Source organism: Mobula birostris, chromosome 20, assembly GCF_030028105.1.
Source record: "Mobula birostris isolate sMobBir1 chromosome 20, sMobBir1.hap1, whole genome shotgun sequence".
Taxonomy (NCBI): Eukaryota; Metazoa; Chordata; class Chondrichthyes; order Myliobatiformes; family Myliobatidae; genus Mobula; species Mobula birostris.
This window is the reverse complement of record NC_092389.1, coordinates 60,677,687-60,695,811: the sequence shown is the minus strand read 5'-3', so window position 1 is coordinate 60,695,811 and position 18,125 is coordinate 60,677,687. Positions and strand designations below refer to the sequence as shown.

The window sequence follows — 18,125 nt, the reverse complement described above, 5'->3', positions numbered from 1 at the left end:
TAAGGATTTCCACGTTCTTTACACTCCCTCCTGAATTGTCCTCCTCACCGCAGTGGTACAGACAAAACTGGAAGATCGGTTTTGCAAGAGTCCCCGTTCAACAGCATCCCATCAGTGGGTCTGGCTCCCCATCGGCTATGTCATGCTTGGCAGCAACAGGTATCGATTATAGCCTGGACATCTCAGTTCTGAGATCTACCACAAACCCCTGTAACACCGCCGGCTGTGAGATATCATTGCTCACTTCAGCAACGGAGGCTACTACCGATGACGTCACCCTGCTGACGGAGGCCTCCCTTTCATCCGTCAAATTTTCCTCCCCTCTTACTTCTCTGATCGACTCCAAGAAACGCAGCAGGGTGGGATAGGCTTCGAAGTGACATTCCGAGGCAGTATCGATCGTGGCTTGTGACTGTATGCCTTTTCGTAACTTAATCCATCTTTAATTAGTTCGTCTCAGCCGTTTGTATGGCCCTTCTACGACGTAAGCAACTCACCTCTAAGTCCTGGTTGACCCGCTCCGTTTGCCCGTTCGTCTGTGGGTGGAAGTCCGATGACAGGCTGACCGAGGCACCTAAGGCTTGACAGAAGGCCTTCCATACCTGCGAGATGAATTGGGGACCTCGACCGGAGACGATGTCCGCGGGGATTCCGTGGAGGCGGAAGACATGGCGGACGAGATGGTCTACGGTATCCTGAGCAGAAGGGAATTTAGGTAGGGCTACAAAGTGCACAATCTGGGAGAACCGGTTTACCATGGTGAGTACGGTGGTGTTTCCGTGTGAAGGGGGTCGACCGGTCATGAAATCTAGGGCGATGTGCGACCAAGGACCATCAGGGACAGGTAGGGGTGGAAGTAACGCCGCAGGTGGCGGATGGGAGACTTTTCCACGGGAACAGACGGAACATAGAGAGACATAGGAACGGGTACCCTCCTCCATGGAAGGCCACCAAAAGTTTCTTTTCAGGAGAACCAGGGTCCGATCACTCCCGGAGTGGCAGGCAAACCAAGATGTGTGCCCCCACCGGAGAAGCTGAATTCTGACGGAATCAGGCACAAAAAGGCGACGGCGGATCTTTTGCCGGGGTCAGGGTCATCCCGTTGGGCTTCCTTTACTATGGTCTCAATCTCCCAAGTGAGGGTTGCCGCCACACAGGATAGTAGGAGGATAGTCTCTGGGCTGGAAGTATCCTCCTTGGAGTCGTACTGGCGGCAGAGCGCGTCCGGCTTCCCATTCTTGGACCCTGGACAGTATGTGATGGAAAACTTGAACCGTCCAAAAAATAATTCCCAACGGGCCTGGCAGGAGTTCAAACTTTTGGCTCCCACCCCGGAGTCGGAAACATCAACCTCAACTGTGAATTGACGGGAGGGGTCCGGTTGGACCAAGATTATAGCGGTTGTAAACCGCCTCTTCAGGTCAGTGAATGCCGAATCAGCCTCGCAGTCCCAACAGAAAGGTATATGAAGCGAGGTAAGTCGGGTTAGGGGAGCCGCCACCTGACTGTTGTCCCTGATTAATCAGCGATAAATGTTTGCAAACCCCAAAAGCCGCTGAAGTTGCTTGTGGGTTGTGGTTCTGGGCCATTCTTGCACAGCTCGGATCATCTCCGGATTTGCATTCGCCTGCCCGCTCTCGATGATGTAGCCCAGGAAGTTGACCGAAGGGACGTGGAGCTCACATTTCTCTGCCTTCATAAATGCTTTACTTTACTTTACTTTATTGTCGCCAAACAATTGATAGTAGAGCGTACAGTCATCACAGCGATATTTAATTCTGCGCTTCGCGCTCCCTGGAGTACAAATCGAATATAATATTAAAATTTTAAATTATAAATCAGAAATAGAAAATAGAAAAATGGGAAGTAATGTAATGCAAAAAAAACCGAGAGGCAGGTCCCGATAATTGGAGGGTACGGCCCAGATCCGGGTCAGGATCCGTTCAGCAGCCTTATCACAGTTGGAAAGAAGGTGTTCCCGAATCTGGCCGTACGAGTCTTCAAGCTCCTGAACTTTCTCCCGGAGGGAAGAGGGACGAAAAGTGTGTGAAAATAACTTGTTCTCCCAGAGTCTCTGGAGGACTGGACGGACACGGTGAATATGTTTCTAGCGGCTGCTAGAAAATATTAACATATCATCTAGATAGACGAACACGAAGCGATTAATAAAGTACTTCAGTGCATCATTGATTAGAGCTTGAAAAACGGCGGGGGCATTGGTGAGGCCTAACGGCACGACCAAGTATTCGGAGTGGACCAAAGGTGTATTAAAGGCCACTCGGCACCCTCCCTCATACTGGCTAGATGATAGGCGCTACGAAGGTCCAACTTTGAGAAGATGGTGGCACTGTGAGGTGGTTGAAATGCCAAGTTAGTGAGGGGTAGTGGGTACTTATTTTTAACTGTTATATTATATAGGCCTCGGTAATCAATACAGGGACAAAGCGACCCATCCACCTTTCCTACAAAGAAGAATCTGGCGCCCACCAGGGAGGATGAAGGTCGAATAATGCCCGCCGTGAAGGACTCACTAATGTATTTCTCCATGCCCTCTCGGGATGAGTTATAAAGACGACTGGTGGCTAACGAGGCCCCGGGGAGAAGGTCGATAGCGCAATCTTAAGGGTGGTGCGGAGGCAGGGAAAGAGCCCGTTGTCTGCTGAATACCTCTCCCAGGTCATGGTATTCTGCGGGGTGTATGGGGTGTCAGGGAGGGTAACATCTCTGGTGGGGAACATGTCGCGTGCCTTTCAGGCGGTTTGTCCACCTTTGGTCCCCACCTGGCGCTCAGCTCTCACCTGTGGCTCCCCGTAGCTGTTTTACATGCGACAGCGGCAACACGCCGGGCAACGACCTCGACAAGCCGACTAAACCTGTTGAGAGTAGCTGATGGGTCTCAAACCCTTGGTGAGATAGGGAGTTGTCAATCCCAGCATGTGAAGACAGACTCCGGAGCATTGAGCGAACGAGACCAATGGAAGGTCCAACGGTCAGGAAGGCGGTCTCTGCAAGCGTCGTGGAATGTGTAGAGCGGGACAAGACACAGAAGATGTCCTGGTCATCCACTGCGCCTAGTCCCATCTGCAGCCGTCTCGACTCTTGTCTTGTCACTGGATCCAGATAGGAATTGGGAACAGAGAGTGAGGCTGACGCTGCGCAACTCCCCTCATTTAAATCCAAATCAAGCGCTAGTCTCGACATTATCATAGCCGGCTGGTGGCGTAGTGGCATCAGCGCAGGACTTTGGGGCTGGAGGTCCTGAGTTTGAATCCGGCCGGACAGGGACTATTGCTGATAATTCACGGTAGCCGGGATCTCGATCAGGTTCTGGGGGACTGAAGGGAGTGTGGTCCGGCTCACCAGGGTCCCCCTTTCTACTGGTGCGCCCTCCCTTTTGGCCGCAGAGGAAAGGTATCCCGGAAATGTCCAGGCTGGCCGCAGTAGTAACAACCCCCAGCTTTCCACCTCCGAAGTCGTTCGGCAGGAGAGAGACGGTTCCGTCCCAGCTGCATCGGTTCCTCACCAGGAGTGTGGACGGTCGGAACAGAAGATATACTTGGAGTGGCCAGGGGATGGGAGGCTGGCTGAAGATGGTCAGGTGTGCTGTGGGATGACCGACGAGCGGGGCGACTGGTCTTTTCTTTCAGAGGCTCTTGAAATCGATTATCTAGCCTGGTGTCTAGACAGATCGGAGAGTCCAGGCTGTCCGGTTCATCCCTCGCTGCCAATTCATTTTTTATCTTACCTGCGAGGCCCTGTTGGAACACTTCCCGTAGTCCCTCGTCATTCCACCCAGCATCGGCCGCTAATGTTCGGAACTCGGCTGACTATTTTGCTACGCTTTTTGAACCCTGACAGAGAGTTAACAAGAGCTTAGCCGGCGTCCGACCACGAATGGGCTGTTCAAAGACCTTCCTCATTTCGGAGACGAAGGAGGAGAAGGAGGAATAAACCTCTGTTCGGTTGTCCCAGATCGCGGTGGCCCATGCCAAGGCATCCCCTTGTAATAGCCCCGTAACTGATGTACACAGTTTTTAATGTGCCCGAGCTGTACGTACGTGGCTGTTGCTCAAAGACCAAAGAGCATTGTAATAAGAATGCCCGGCACTTCCCTAGGCCCCAGTGTAGGGTTGCCGACCCAAGGGGCATAGCCATCCCAGGCTGTGCGGTTTGGTCAGTCGGGCTCTTCGTAGGGACGCAGTAAGGAAAGCGGATACCCGATCAACCTGCTCACTGACCTTCCTCCAATGTCATTCGTGGACAGCGCACGAAGGTTTTCCGTGACATCTCTGAGCAGTCGGCCGTGGGCGCCGAGTAGGTAGCCCTGGCTGGCGAGGGCCTGTTGCACGGGTCCGTGTCCGCTGGGTTCATTCTGTCCAGTTCCTTCTGTTGCAAGGACGGGGCTGGGGACAAACCTAAGATGAGGACATAGGCATGGAGACAGGGTCGTGAGGCGTTAGCGCGCCCGCGACCTTGAACAGGTACTCAGGAGAATCTGTACACGGAGACAAGGTTTACGTAGATTGTCCAGGGAATGGAACGGAGCTTAGAAATGACAGTCCTAAGGGACCAGGAAATGGAGTTTACACACATTAGAATAGACCAACGAACTGGCGATGCATGACAGTGATGCCAGGGTTTATATTTATCAATTAGTTTACTGATATAGTGCTTCCATGTCAGCTTATTATCCATCCACATGACTAGAAACCTTAACAATGACACGTCTTCAAGAGAGTACCCACATAATTTCAAATCAAGTACAGGTGTATTAATCCAGTTTATAAAACACGACTTGTGTTTTTGCCACTGAAAGCTTAAATCCCATCTATTTTCCGACTGTTCGACCTGATTAATTACTAACTGTATTTCAGTATACAGTCAAATTGAAATTTCTACCTGTGGGATTCCAAACTCTATCTCATAAAAACCCGAATATAACTTGCCCATCAGTACCCGCGCAGGACATCAAATTCTTCCCTCAAACTATTTTTCCATAATTTTATCAAAAGATATTCCTTCCATAAATACCATCAGCCTTTTCAATATTAAACACATTACAAAATCTATGTTTAGCTGTGCTTTCTAAATAGCACCTTCCAATGATAAATGTGAATCCAATGTCATTCTACTCTTCCGAAATCCCCTCTGATAAAACGAAAAATCACCAAAATATAATTCAGGCGCTTGGTTACCATAGGTTCCATAGGTTTACATAAGTGAGACACTAACGATATTGGCCTATAACCAGAATGATCAGGCGGGGAGCTCCCGGGTTTTAGAATAGACACTACTACAGCCATTTTCCAATAGGACGGCAGGTGGCCAATCCTCCAAATTTAAACAAGAAGTTTTAATATTATCACAAGAGAAATGTCAGTCTTATGTCTGATCATAAAATAACATGTATTATCTTTTCCCGGAGACGTCTGACCTGCCATCCCTTCCAATATTAACGCAATACGACCCCCCAGAAAACCTTTTTCGCAATCTTCAGCACTTTCCTCACCACGGCCTGTGCCCTTTTATACTTAATAAGGTCACTCAGCGACTGATACATGTTAACTTCCCTAAACGCATTATTTCTCTCCCAAATTGCCTCTGTACACTTCTCAGTCCACCATGGTACAGCCTTTTTCCCATTAATTCTGTTTGTAATGGGAATCACTTTCAACGCAGTTTGCTGAATAATAACTTATAACATTTCATTGCTCAAATACACATCTTCTTCAACATTCTGCAGCACTTCCAAAATTACTATGAACATTAAATCTTGTACCCATTCAGACACACAAGTTGAAAAACTCCTCGACAATCAAACCATTACCATCATTCCTCAAACACTCCCACAGTGAACTATGTGCGTTAAAATCCCCACACCATGCAGCCCTTAGTGCGGGAGAACTACATATACTGTCTGATAAATCAAAAGAAAGTTTTCCACAAGGATTTTAAAAATTAACCACTTTTATACACCTACCTGTTGAATCAAATATTTCGACAAGTTACTCATACGTTTCATTCACAATCACAACTCTACAGCCTGCTCCTTTCCTTATAAAACTGGCAACACTACCCCTCTACCAACTAACATGTCAAACCTCACGACAGTAGAATCCTGTACCGGAAAACCTAAAATGTGAAAATAACCAGGTTTCCTGAATAGATATCACATCAGGAGAATCTTACAAATCAGAAATAAACTTCTTAAACTTTTGATCATGAGAAATCAGTCTTCTCGCAATCCACTGCAATATTTTATTCCCATTCACAAGTACCTTCACAAGTAGACTGGGACGCAGCTTCCCACATAACACCAGTTACAGCAAGCTACCTTTCTGCAGCTTTCGCAATAATTTTAATTTCCTCATTATGATGAGTTGTCTGAGCAGTATAATTCACCACATCGGCTACAGACATCAAAAACTTCATTTTACAGTCTGTTACACAGTCATTACACAGTCTGTTCTCTGACTGGGAAAAGTTTATAAAGTTTACCTGCTCGACTTGCTGTACTTGTCCATGAACAGACCCTTCTGCTCACTGTGTTGCTCTGAACCAGTTCAACTGGTCATTTCATGCCTTACTGAACCCGTCCCTTCTGCCTACACAAGGAACACATCCCTCCATTCTCCATACATTCATGTGCTATCTAATCATGTGGTTTTGACCATATGGATAGCCAGAGGCATTTACTAACACGAGGGGACATAGTTTTAAGGTGTTTGGAAATGGGTATCGAGGGGGCGTCAAGTATCAGTTTTTCACACAGGGTGTGGGTGTGTGGAACGCACTGCCAGCGGCGGTGGTAGAGGCGGATACAATAGGATATTTTACGACAGGTACATGGAGCTTAGAAACATAGAGGGCTATACGATAGGGAAATCCGAGGCAGTTTCTAGTTTAGGTTACATGATCAACACAACATTGTGGGCTGAAGGGCCTGTAATGTGCTGTAGATTTCTATGTTCTATGTCAAAGGCAGGCAGAGGGATTAGTTTAAATGGACACCAGGACAGCATGGAAAGGTTGGGCCGAAGGGCCTGTGCCAGTGCTGTAAGTGAGGGGTTCTGTCCTAAAGATCGACTCTATTCCCCTCAATAGATGCTGCCTGACTTGACAAAGTTATTGAATAGTTGCATTCAGTTCTGCTTGGCATTCTATCCAAAGGATGTTTTGTGCTGGATGTCAGCAGAAGAGACTCATCATGATTGAGGTGGCTTGTGTCCAAAAAGCTATAGGTCATAGGAGCGAAATTAGGCCATTCAGCCCATCGAGTCTGCTGCCTTTCAGTCATGGTTGAATCCAGAATCGCACTGAACCGCATACACCTGACCTTCTCGCCATATCATTTAACGCCCTGACCGATCAGGAAACGATCAACTTCCGTCTTAAATGTACCCATAGAAATGACGTCCACCGCAGTCTGTGACAGAGTATTCCAGAGATCCAATACACACTGGTTAATAATAAAAATAATATCCTCCTTACCTCTGTTTGAAAAGGTGGCCCCTCGAATTTGTAGCTGCTCCCTCTAGTTCTTGGTATCCCCACCACTAGAACTAGCATGTCCACATCCACCTTATCTCGTTCTTTTAACATTCGGTAGGCTGTAATGAGATCCCAACTCCACGCACCCCCCCCCCCCCGCCCCCCGGCGCCATTCTACTGATTCTAGTGAGTACAGGCCCAAAGCTGACAAACGCCCCTCATATTTTACCCTTTTCATTCCCGAATCATCCTTGTGGACCTCCTTTGGACTCTCTCCAACGGCAGTACATCCTTTCTGAGGTACGTGGCCCAAAACGGTTGACAATACTCCAACTGCGGTCTGACTGGATAATTCTGAAGGATCAGCGTTATCTCCTTGCTGTTATATTCATGGGGCGACATTGGACAGTATTGTTCTCCAGAGGGATCTTGCAATCCAAGTTCATAATTCCCAGGTAGTGTTTCCAGTGTCAGGCAGTTAAGTTGCAGTTGTATAAATCTCTAGTTTAACTACATCTGGAGATCTGCATTATAATATCGTAACAACACGGAGGTTTCCGATGGTAATTAGAAGAGGTTTAACAGGATGCCGCCTGGATAAGAGAAGACTGGACAATATAGGGGAATTTTCTCTGGAGTGGGAGAGGCAGAGGGAGGTCTGACAGACGTTTACAGGAATGTGAGAGGCATAGACAGAGTGGACACCGGACATTTTTTCTCCAAGGAGGACATGTCTAATACCACCGAGCATGTACTTCAGGAGAAAGGGGGAACACCACCTCATTGGTCCTTTTTACACGAATTGTGTATTTTTGGTAATTTAGTATAATTTCATTACACAGCTGCTGCTAAAAACAACTTAGAAAAGACAATAATGTTAAATCTGTCTCAGAACGTTTAAAGGAGATTTGCGTTTCAAGTTTTGTTTTTCATACCGATCGTGGTGAGTGTCTGGAGTGAATGTCAGGGGTGGTGGTGGAGGCAGATGCGAGAGAGGTTATTAGATACCGCATGAATGTGAGGAGAATGGAGGGATGTGGAGCTTGTGTAGGCAGAAGGGATTGGTTTAGTAAGGCATGAAATGACCAGTTCAATTGGTTCAGAACAACACAGTGAACAGAAGGGCCTGTTGAAGGACAAGTACAGCAAGTAGAGCAGGTTGATAAAGTGTTCCCAGTCAGAGAGCAGACTGTGACGTCAGTGGATATATGCCGGTATCATAGTTCCTCAGTAACGGTACTTTACCGCTGAACAAAAATTCAGTGTGTGATGTTTATAACGGATATAGTGAATTGTACTGATCAGACATCTCGTCCTACTGAGGAAATTAAAATTATTGTGAAAGTTGCAGAAAGATATCCTGGTGTAACTGGTGTTATGTGGGATGCTGTAATTGTAGTTCTGATGGGTGGGGTATCTGCATCCAGTCTACTTGTGAAAGTACATAATGGGATTAAAATATTGTAGTGGGGGCTGGCTGGTGACGCAAGGACATCGGCGCCTGATCCGGGAACCCCTCCGTTCCCGGGTCCGAAACTAGTTGTGTCCGCACCCGAGTACGCTTTCCAACCGTGCCGGTTTGACTGTCGAGATCGCAGCTCGACCTCGTAAAACAAAAAAGGAAACTACTGCGAAAATATCTCCGTGAGGAGTGGCGCGCCACACAGGCTCTCTCTCGCTCAGCGCCTTGTAAAAGCCATGAAAAAGACATCATCACGGACGCACGCAAGGACACGCAGACGCACGCGCACAGACGTGCACGCACGCACAAGCAGACGCACACGCACAGACGCGCACGCTCGCAGACTCGCAGACCCGCACGCACGCAGCCACACGCCAAAAAAAAACTTGCAGTGGAACGCGAGAACTCTGATTTAAAATGTCAAGTCTTTAAGAAGTTTATTTCTGATTTGTTCGTCAAACTCTCCCGATGATCAACTGCAGGATATCGTGGACTCGATCTGAAACATCCCGGACCCTGGCACCTGGGAGGCAAACTACCATCCGAGTTTCATTCCTGCGTACACAGAATTGCCTGTCTAACCCCTAACTATAGAGTCTGCTATCACTGCTGCCTCTCTCTTCTTTTCCCTACCCTTCCGAGCCACAGGGCCGGACTCTGTGCCAGAGACACGGCCACTGTTCCTTCCCGCAGGTAGGCTGCACCCCCCCCCCCCAATAACACTGAAGTAGGAGTATTTATTGTCAAGGGGTACAGCCCCAGGGGTACTCTCTAGCACCTGACTCTTCCCCCTCCTTCTCCTGACTGTTACCAACTTGTCAGTCTCCCGTGGCCCCGGTGTGACCACCTGCCTATAACTCCGTTCTATCACCTCCTCGCTCTCCCTGACCAGACGAGCAATTCTGTGGACGCAGGAATGAAACTCGGATGGTACTTTGCCCTCCAGGTGCCAGGGTCCGGGATGTTTCAGATCGAGTCCACGATATCCTGCGGTGGGAGGGAGAACAGCCAGAGGTCGTGGTACATATTGGAACCGATGACAAAGGTAGTAAAAGGGAAGAGGTCCTGAAAAAAGACCACAGGGAGTTAGGAAGGAAGTTGAGAAGCAGGACCGCAAAGGTACTAGTCTCTGGATTACTGCCTGTGCTACGTGTCAGTGAGTATAGGAATAGAATGAGCTGGAGGATAAATGGGTGGCTGAGGGATTGGAGCAGGGGGCAGGGATTCAAATTTCTCAATCATTGGGACCTATTTTGGGGTAGATGTGACCTGTACAAAAAGGACGGGTTGCACTTGAATCCGAGGGGGGCCAATATATTGGCGGAGAGGTTTGTTAATGCTACTGGGGAGAGTTTAAACTAGAGTTGTTGGGGGGTGGGAACCGAACTGAGGAGTCTGAGGAAGAGGCAGTTGGCTCACAAATAGAGATAGCTTGTAGACAGTGCGAGAGGGAGGATAGGCAGGTGATAGAGAAGGGACGCGCTGAGACGAACGGTTTGAGATGTGTCTATTTTAATGCAAACTGTATTGTGAACAAAGCGGGTGAGCTCAGGGCGTGGATATGTATTTGGAGCTATGATGTGTTGGTTATTACAAAGACTTGGATGGCTCAGGGACAGGAATGGTTACTTCAAGTGCCGTGTTTTAGATGTTTCAGAAAGGACAGGGAGGGAGGCAAAGGAGGTGGGGCGTGGCACTGTTGATGAGAGATTGTGCCACGGCTGCAGGAAAAGTAGACATCATGGAGAGATTGTCGACGGAGTCTCTATGGGTGAAGGTTAGGAACAGGAACGGGTCAATAACTTTATTGGGTGTGTTTGTAGGCCGCCCAATAGTAACAGGGATATCAAGGAGCACATAGGGAAACAAATACTGGAAAGGTCTAACAATAACATAGTTGTCGTGATGGAAGATTTTAATTTCCCAAATATCGACTGGCATCTCCATAGAGCAAGGGGTTTAGATTGGATGGCGTTTGTCAGGTGTGTTCAGGAAGGTTTCTTGCCACAATATGTAGATAAGCCTACAAGAAGAAAGACTGTATTCGATTTGGTATTGGAAAATAAACCTGTCAAGTGTCAGATCTCTAAGTGGGAGAGCAGTTTGGAGATAGTGATCATAATTCTATCTCCTTTGCAATAGCATTGGAGGGATATAGGAACACACAAGTTAGTAAAGGGTTTAATTGGAGTAAGGGGAAATATGAGGCTACCAGGCAGGAAATTGGAAGCTTAAATTGGGAACAGATGTTCTCAGGGAAATGTGAGGAAGAAATCTTGCAAATGTTTAGGGGATGTTTGTGTGGAAGTCTGCATAGGTACGTTCCAATGAAACGGGGTAGTTATGGCAGTGTACAGGAACGGTGGTGCACCAAAGCTGTAATAAATCTAGTCAAGAAGCAGAGAAAAGCTAACTAATGTTTCAGAGAGCTGGGTAATGTTAGAGATCTAGATGATTATAAGGCTAACAGGGAGGAGCTTAAAAAGGAAATTCGGAGAGCCAGAAGGGGCCATGAGAAGGCCTTGACAGGCAGGTTTAAGAAAAAGCCCGAGGCATTCTGCAAGTATGTGAAGAGCAAGAGGATGAGAAGTGAAAGAACAGGACTATCAAGTGTGACAGTGGGAAAGTGTGTGTGGAACCGTACGAAATAGCAGAGGTACTTAATGAGTACTTTACTTCAGTATTCACTGTGGAAAATGATCTCAGCGATTGTAGTGATCACTTGCAGCAGACTGAAAAGCTTGAGCATGTACGCATTAAAAAAGAGAATGTGCTGGAGGTTTTGGAAAACATCATGTTGGATAAGTCGCCGGGACCGGATCGGATGTACCCCTGGCTACTGTGGGGGGCGAGGGAGGAGATTGCTGAGCCTCTGGCGATGATCTTTAAATCATCAATGTGGACGTGAGAGGTTCCAGAGACAACACACATAAAAGTTGCTGGTGAACGCAGCAGGCCAGGCAGCATCTCTTGGAAGAGGTGCAGTCGACGTTTCAGGCCGAGACCCTTCGTCAGAGGTTCCAGAGGATTGGAGAGTTGCGGATGTTGTTCCTTAATTCAAGAAGGGGAGTAGAAATAGCCCAGGAAACGGTAGATCAGTGAGTCTTACTTCAGTGGTTGGTAAGTTGACGGAGAAGATCCTGCAAGGCAGAGTATATGGACATTTGGAGAGGTATAACATGATTAGGAATAGTCAGCATGGCTTTGCATTGGGCAGGCCGTGCCTTACGAGCCTGAATGATTTTTTTGGGGGGATGTGACTCTTGGCGGTGTGGAGGATCAGAGGGATCTTGTGGTTAGAGTCCACAGGACGGTCAAAGTTCTGCACAGATTGACTCTGTGGTTAATAAGGCATACGGTGTATTGGCCTTCATTAATCGTGGAATTTACTTTAGGAGCCCAAAGGCAATGTTGCAGCTATATAGGACCCTGGTCAGACTCCACTTGGAGTACTGTGCTCAGTTCTGGTCACCTCACTACAGGAAGGATGTGGAAGCCATAGAAAGAGTGCAGAGGAGATTTACAAAGATGTTGCCTGGATTAGGGAGCAAGCCTTATGAAAACAGGTTGAGTGAACTCGGCCTTTTCTCCTTGGAACGACGGAGCATGAGAGGTGACCTGAAACAGGTGTACAAGACGATGAAAGGCATTGATCGTGTGGATAGTCAGAGACTTTTACCCAGGGCTGAAATGGTTGCCACAAGAGGACAGAGGTTTAAGGTTCTAAGGAGCAGGTACAGAGGAGACGTCAGTGATAAGTTTTTTTTTACACAGAGAGCTGTAAGTGCGTGGAATGGACTGCCTGTGGCGGTGGTGGATGCGAATACGATAGGGTCGTTTTAAGAGACTTTTAGATAGGTTCCTGGAGCTTAAAGAAACAGAGGGCTGTGGGTAACCGTAGTAATTTCTAAGGTAGGGACATGCTCGGCACAACTTTGTGAACCGAAGGGCCTGTATTGTGCTGTAGGTTTTCTATTTTTCCATGTTTCTGGAAAAAAAAAGAGCACAGTACAGTCAACAATGTATGAAAATAACACACCTGCAAGAAATGGCGCAGAGTGTCAGTGGAGAGAGGGGAAATGGATCGGTATGGTAGTGGGGAAAATCTGAGTACTTGCTCTTAAAAAATGCAGTCCTATGCCTGAAAAAATTGGTATTGTATCTATCTATTTTTTCAAGATACTTTTACGAAATTAACCCCTTACATTAGTCACCGATGACCTCCTTCTTCCATATTAGTTTAGTTGTGGAGTTTGTCTTCAGGATACATAACTAATCTAATCGTTTATGAAGTTATTTCTCATCGAAATTGGCCATTATTATGACAGGAAATCAATCTGAAAGCAAAACAAATGAAGAGGTCTGAACATTCCTCTTGCGGGAACATTTTGTTGAATTAAACAACCAAACTAAATGTAATTTTTTAATCCCAGAATCTCAATGCGCTTCGCCTATTGTTACAATTGATAATTATTTGAGAGTGATAGTACATGGTGTAAAAGATATCGAGACGAAGTATTATTTTATTTGAAACGCACGAACCCTGTGTCATAGACGGAGAATGTTCAATGTTCTCGTTAGAAGGTGTGAATGAACAAAATTAAACGTCATTGTTATTTTGTGATTCTCCCGAGGGAGCGATCTTCATTTCACGATTACACAATTCATATAAATGGAAACAAACCTCAATTGTTTGTTCAGTGGACTGTCTCTGATGTGGCTAACCACGTGGTATGATTAATTGTCAGAGTGCACTTTCCTCTCCTGTATAAGAGTTTGCAAAGCAAACAATCACCAGTGGATATTGGCAGTTGGACTATTTTCAACTGATCACCAATTTACACAGAAAATGGGATATCCAGCAATTTACTACATCGCAAGTATCTACTATCCTGTACTAGCAGCGATTGGTATCCCTGGTAAGTTAACTGGAGTTGTCTCCTACTATATGTGCGTGCTTAGCCCTTGTGAAATTTGTTACAGATTGTGCCTCATCTGATGACTGTTTTAATCTTGTTCAGGTTTAAATATATATTTTATTTTATTCTTTCTTTTTCTCCAGAATTGTTACTCGTTTCTCATGCCCGATGATTTTGTCAATATTAACATTGATATTGTTCTAGCGTTTTACCTTACTCGAACTTCCAACTTTACCAGCACGCATTGTTCTAAATTTGATTGTCTATCAACATAGAAACTGAAACGTTTACTAAAATGAATATTAATCTTCAGCTTCGTTGCCGCCCTCTTTGTAAACTTCCCGCTTTTTCTGCCATAACTATTTTTTTTTCCTTTCCGTCTTAATGTAACGAGAAAGATCATTCTTTTTCTATTTATTTATCGAAATGTCTTTGATATAGCCACGACACCCTGAAATACTCTTTCATTTTACCGTGTCCTCCTTCTTTCGCCGGGTTTAATTTAGATAGGACTTATTTTAATTCTTACTTTCATCATGCAACATGAGGGAGCACAAATCTTTGTTATATCTTGGTCGCAATGTACAAGAGTCAAGTTTATTTGCCACCTGCACATTAAATCATGCATTTTGCTCTGCTGCAACTCCACTCCAAAATGTTATTTCAGAAGAAACAGTCTCTCTGAGTCAATTTTATTCCTGCATCATAAAATACCTTTAGCACTCTCAGCTGTCCGGATGAGTGGGTGGAATAGCCACCCATTGAAACCCCACTGTCAACTAGAAAGTTGCGCCTCAACTGTTTCTCGGACCCGTCATTATTATCCATTCGAAGGACAGTGACGGAGCTGGAACAAACAACATTTCCAATTTTTGGAAGTGAAGCCCGCCTGACCCGTCAAATGATCAGATGTCTGAGTTTCACTCATTCCGATTCAACACATTTCTATGTATGTATATCAAGTAAAAATGATCAGGGTGTGTGCGCGTCAAACTAACTCTTCTTTGCTTCCTTGCAGTTAATTTAGTGGCGATTGTGATCCTGTCTCTGGGAAACTGCGGACTCTCTAAATGCATCTCCCGTTACCTGGTGGGAATGGCAGCAGCTGATTTAATGGGTGTTATTTTTGCTGTTGTACTCTGTGAGATCAATAATATTTATACTTATGCTCTTCCTTTGCTCATTACACCGATTTGCGCCGTGACGCTTGCCCTGAGTGTCGCAACCATGGACTGTTCTGTTTGGCTCATGGTGACTTTCACGTTCGATCGCTGTCTTGCAATCTGCAGTCAAAAGCTACGGGAACGATACTGCACCGAGAGGACAGCGACTATTATGATAGTAATCGTGGGTTTAGGAAGTTGTGCAAAGGATGTTCCATTGTACTTTGCGGTAGAACATCACTTTATCACTGATAATATACCCTGGCGATGCATTTTCGGAAAGGATTACTTTATTTTACCAGCGTGGAAAGCATACCAGTTGTTTAGCATTCTCACTACACCATTATTGCCCATTGGTTTGATTCTTCTTTTTAATGCTTTAACAGTCAGTCATATCATCGCGGCAAACAGAGTTCGCCGGGCGCTCAGGAACAGCAGAGAGAAAAAGAATGATCCAGAGGTGGAGAACCGGAGAAAGTCAATAGTTTTGTTGTTCGCTCTGTCAGCCAATTTCATATTCTTGTGGATCCCCTATATTGTATACGGTATGATCTGGCAAGTTCAGAATTACTCTTACACTGACAGATATTTGAATACCCCGTCTTACATCCTGCAGCAGTTTGGGATCATGTTACAATATCTCTGTACCTGCACCAACACGTGTATCTACACTCTGCCACAGAGGAAATTCAGGGAGGAGCTGAAGAGAGGAGTGAAACGTCTGGTTAAGTTATGTGTTCGACTCTGTAGCTACAATGCTGTGCGATTGTAAGCTTTAATGGAGTTCAAATGCATTTCTTTGTTATTTATGAGTCTGATAAATGTGTCTATATTCCAGCAGCCAGGTGAGCGAATGTTAGTAGTTTGCAGGTTCCAGCAAAGTCAGTAAAATTACTTCAATTATAAGGGGCAAGAAACAACCAATGGGCTCTCCAAGGATCTCCGACCCTCTTTGCCCGTTGTCTCACAAAGCTGAGTATCGTAACGATTCAGGTGTTCACCCTGACAACCCTCTGCTGAACCCTCACCAACATGTTTATTTGTCCACCACTGACGTCCGCACCCCCATTTCCCCTTCTGTCAGTCGGTATTCCCGACTGATTACGGCGCGTGCCCTACCCTCATACAGTGATGTCCTCTGAATATACACTGTACTTTGGACAGAGACTGGAGGCGATAGAGTATAGTGGTGACAGGGACTGCGGACAGTACAGAGTAGAAGTGAAAGAGGCTGGAGATTATGCTATATGGGAGTGAGTGTGTCATCAGACGATAGAGTATAAGGGTGACAGAGACTAGGCAATATACACTATCGAAGTGACAGAGACTGGAGACTATAGACTTTGCGGTGACAGAGACTGGAGACTATAGACTTTGGGTGACAGAGATTGGAGACTATAGACTATGGGGTGACAAAGGCTCGGGACTATACAGTATACACAGAGACTAGGCACTATACACTATAGAAGTGACAGAGACTGGAGACTATTGACTATGGGGTGACAGAGACTGGAGACTATAGACTATAGAGCTGACAGAGTTTGGAGACTTTTGACTTTGGGGTGACAGAGACTGGAGACTAAAGAGTGCAGGGATGACAGCGACTCGGGACTGTACAGTATAAGGGTGAGAGAGACTGAATATATAGTAGAGGGGAGACAGAGACAGGAGTCTATAGGGTATAAGGGTTACAGAGGCTGGGGACGATACACTATAGGGGTGACAGAGACTGGAGACTATAGACTTTGGGGTGACATAGTCTGGAGACTATAGACTATGGGGTGACATAGACTGGAGACTAAAGACTATGGGGTGACAGAGACTCGGAACTATACTGTATAAGGGTGACAGAGACTAGGCACTATACACTATAGAAGTGACAGAGACTGGAGACTATTGACTATGGGGAGACAGAGACTGGAGACTAAAGACTATGGGGTGGCAGAGACTGGAGACTAAAGAGTGCAGGGATGACAGAGACTCGGGACTATACAGTATAAGGGTGACAGAGACTAGGCACTATACACTATAGAGGTGACAGAGATGGGGAATATAGACTATAGAGGTGACCGCGAGTGGAGACTGTAGAGTTCAGGGATGACAGAGACTCGGGACTATACAGTATGAGGGTGACGGAGACTGGAGGCTATAGACTATAGAGCTGACAGAGACTGGAGACTATAGACTATAGACTATAGAGCTGACAGAGATTGGAGACTATAGACCTTGGGGCGCCAGAGATTGGAGACTAAAGAATGCAGGGATGACAAAGCCTCGGGACTATACCTTATAAGGGTGACAGAGACTTGGCACTATACACTATAGAGGTGACAGAGACTGGAGACTGTAGACTATAGAGCTGAGATAGACTGGAGGCTATAGACTTTGGGGTGAGAGAGATTGGAGAATAAAGCGTGCAGGGATGACAGATACTCGGGACTATACAGTATAAGGCACACAGAGAGTAGGCACTATACACTATAGAGGTGACAGAGACTGAAAACTATAGACCATAGAGCTGACAGAGATTGGAGACTATAGACATTGGGGTGACAGAGATTGGAGACTAAAGAGTGCAGGGATGACAGAGACTCGAGACTATACAGTTTAACGGTGACAGAGACAAGGCACTATAGACCACAGAGCTGACAGAGACTGGAGACTATAGACTATAGAGCTGACAGAGACCGGAGACTATAGACCATAGAGCTGACAGAGACTGGAGACTATAGACTATAGAGCTGACAGAGATTGGAGACTATAGACTTTGGGGTGACAGAGATTGGAGACTAAAGAGTGCAGGGATGACAAAGACTCGGGACTGTACAGTATAAGGGTGAGAGCGACTGAAGACTATATAGTATATGGGAGTCAGAGACAGGAGTCGATAGGGTATAAGGGTTACAGAGGCTGGGGACGATACACTTTAGGGGTGACAGAGACTGGAGTCTGTAGAGTACAAGGGTGACAGAGAGTGGAGGCTATACGGTATAGGGGTGACAGCGCCTGGGGACTACAGTACAGGGATGACAGAGACTGGAGACATCACAATGCAGAGATGATAATGAGGTGATGAATATACTGTACAGT

General features: G+C 46.2%; 1 protein-coding gene and 1 long non-coding RNA gene across 2 annotated transcripts in view; one reads left to right on the top strand and one right to left on the bottom strand.

Moving 5' to 3' along the window:
• The window catches only part of LOC140185019 (uncharacterized), a 777,523-nt gene that overhangs the window by 89,560 nt on the left and 669,838 nt on the right, over positions 1 to 18,125 (bottom strand). The window lies entirely within an intron of this gene.
• LOC140185403 (uncharacterized) lies at positions 9,356 to 15,974 on the top strand. The gene is made up of 3 exons (XR_011882607.1): positions 9,356 to 9,998; positions 13,702 to 13,872; positions 15,422 to 15,974. It is a non-coding gene; the product is annotated as an uncharacterized lncRNA (long non-coding RNA).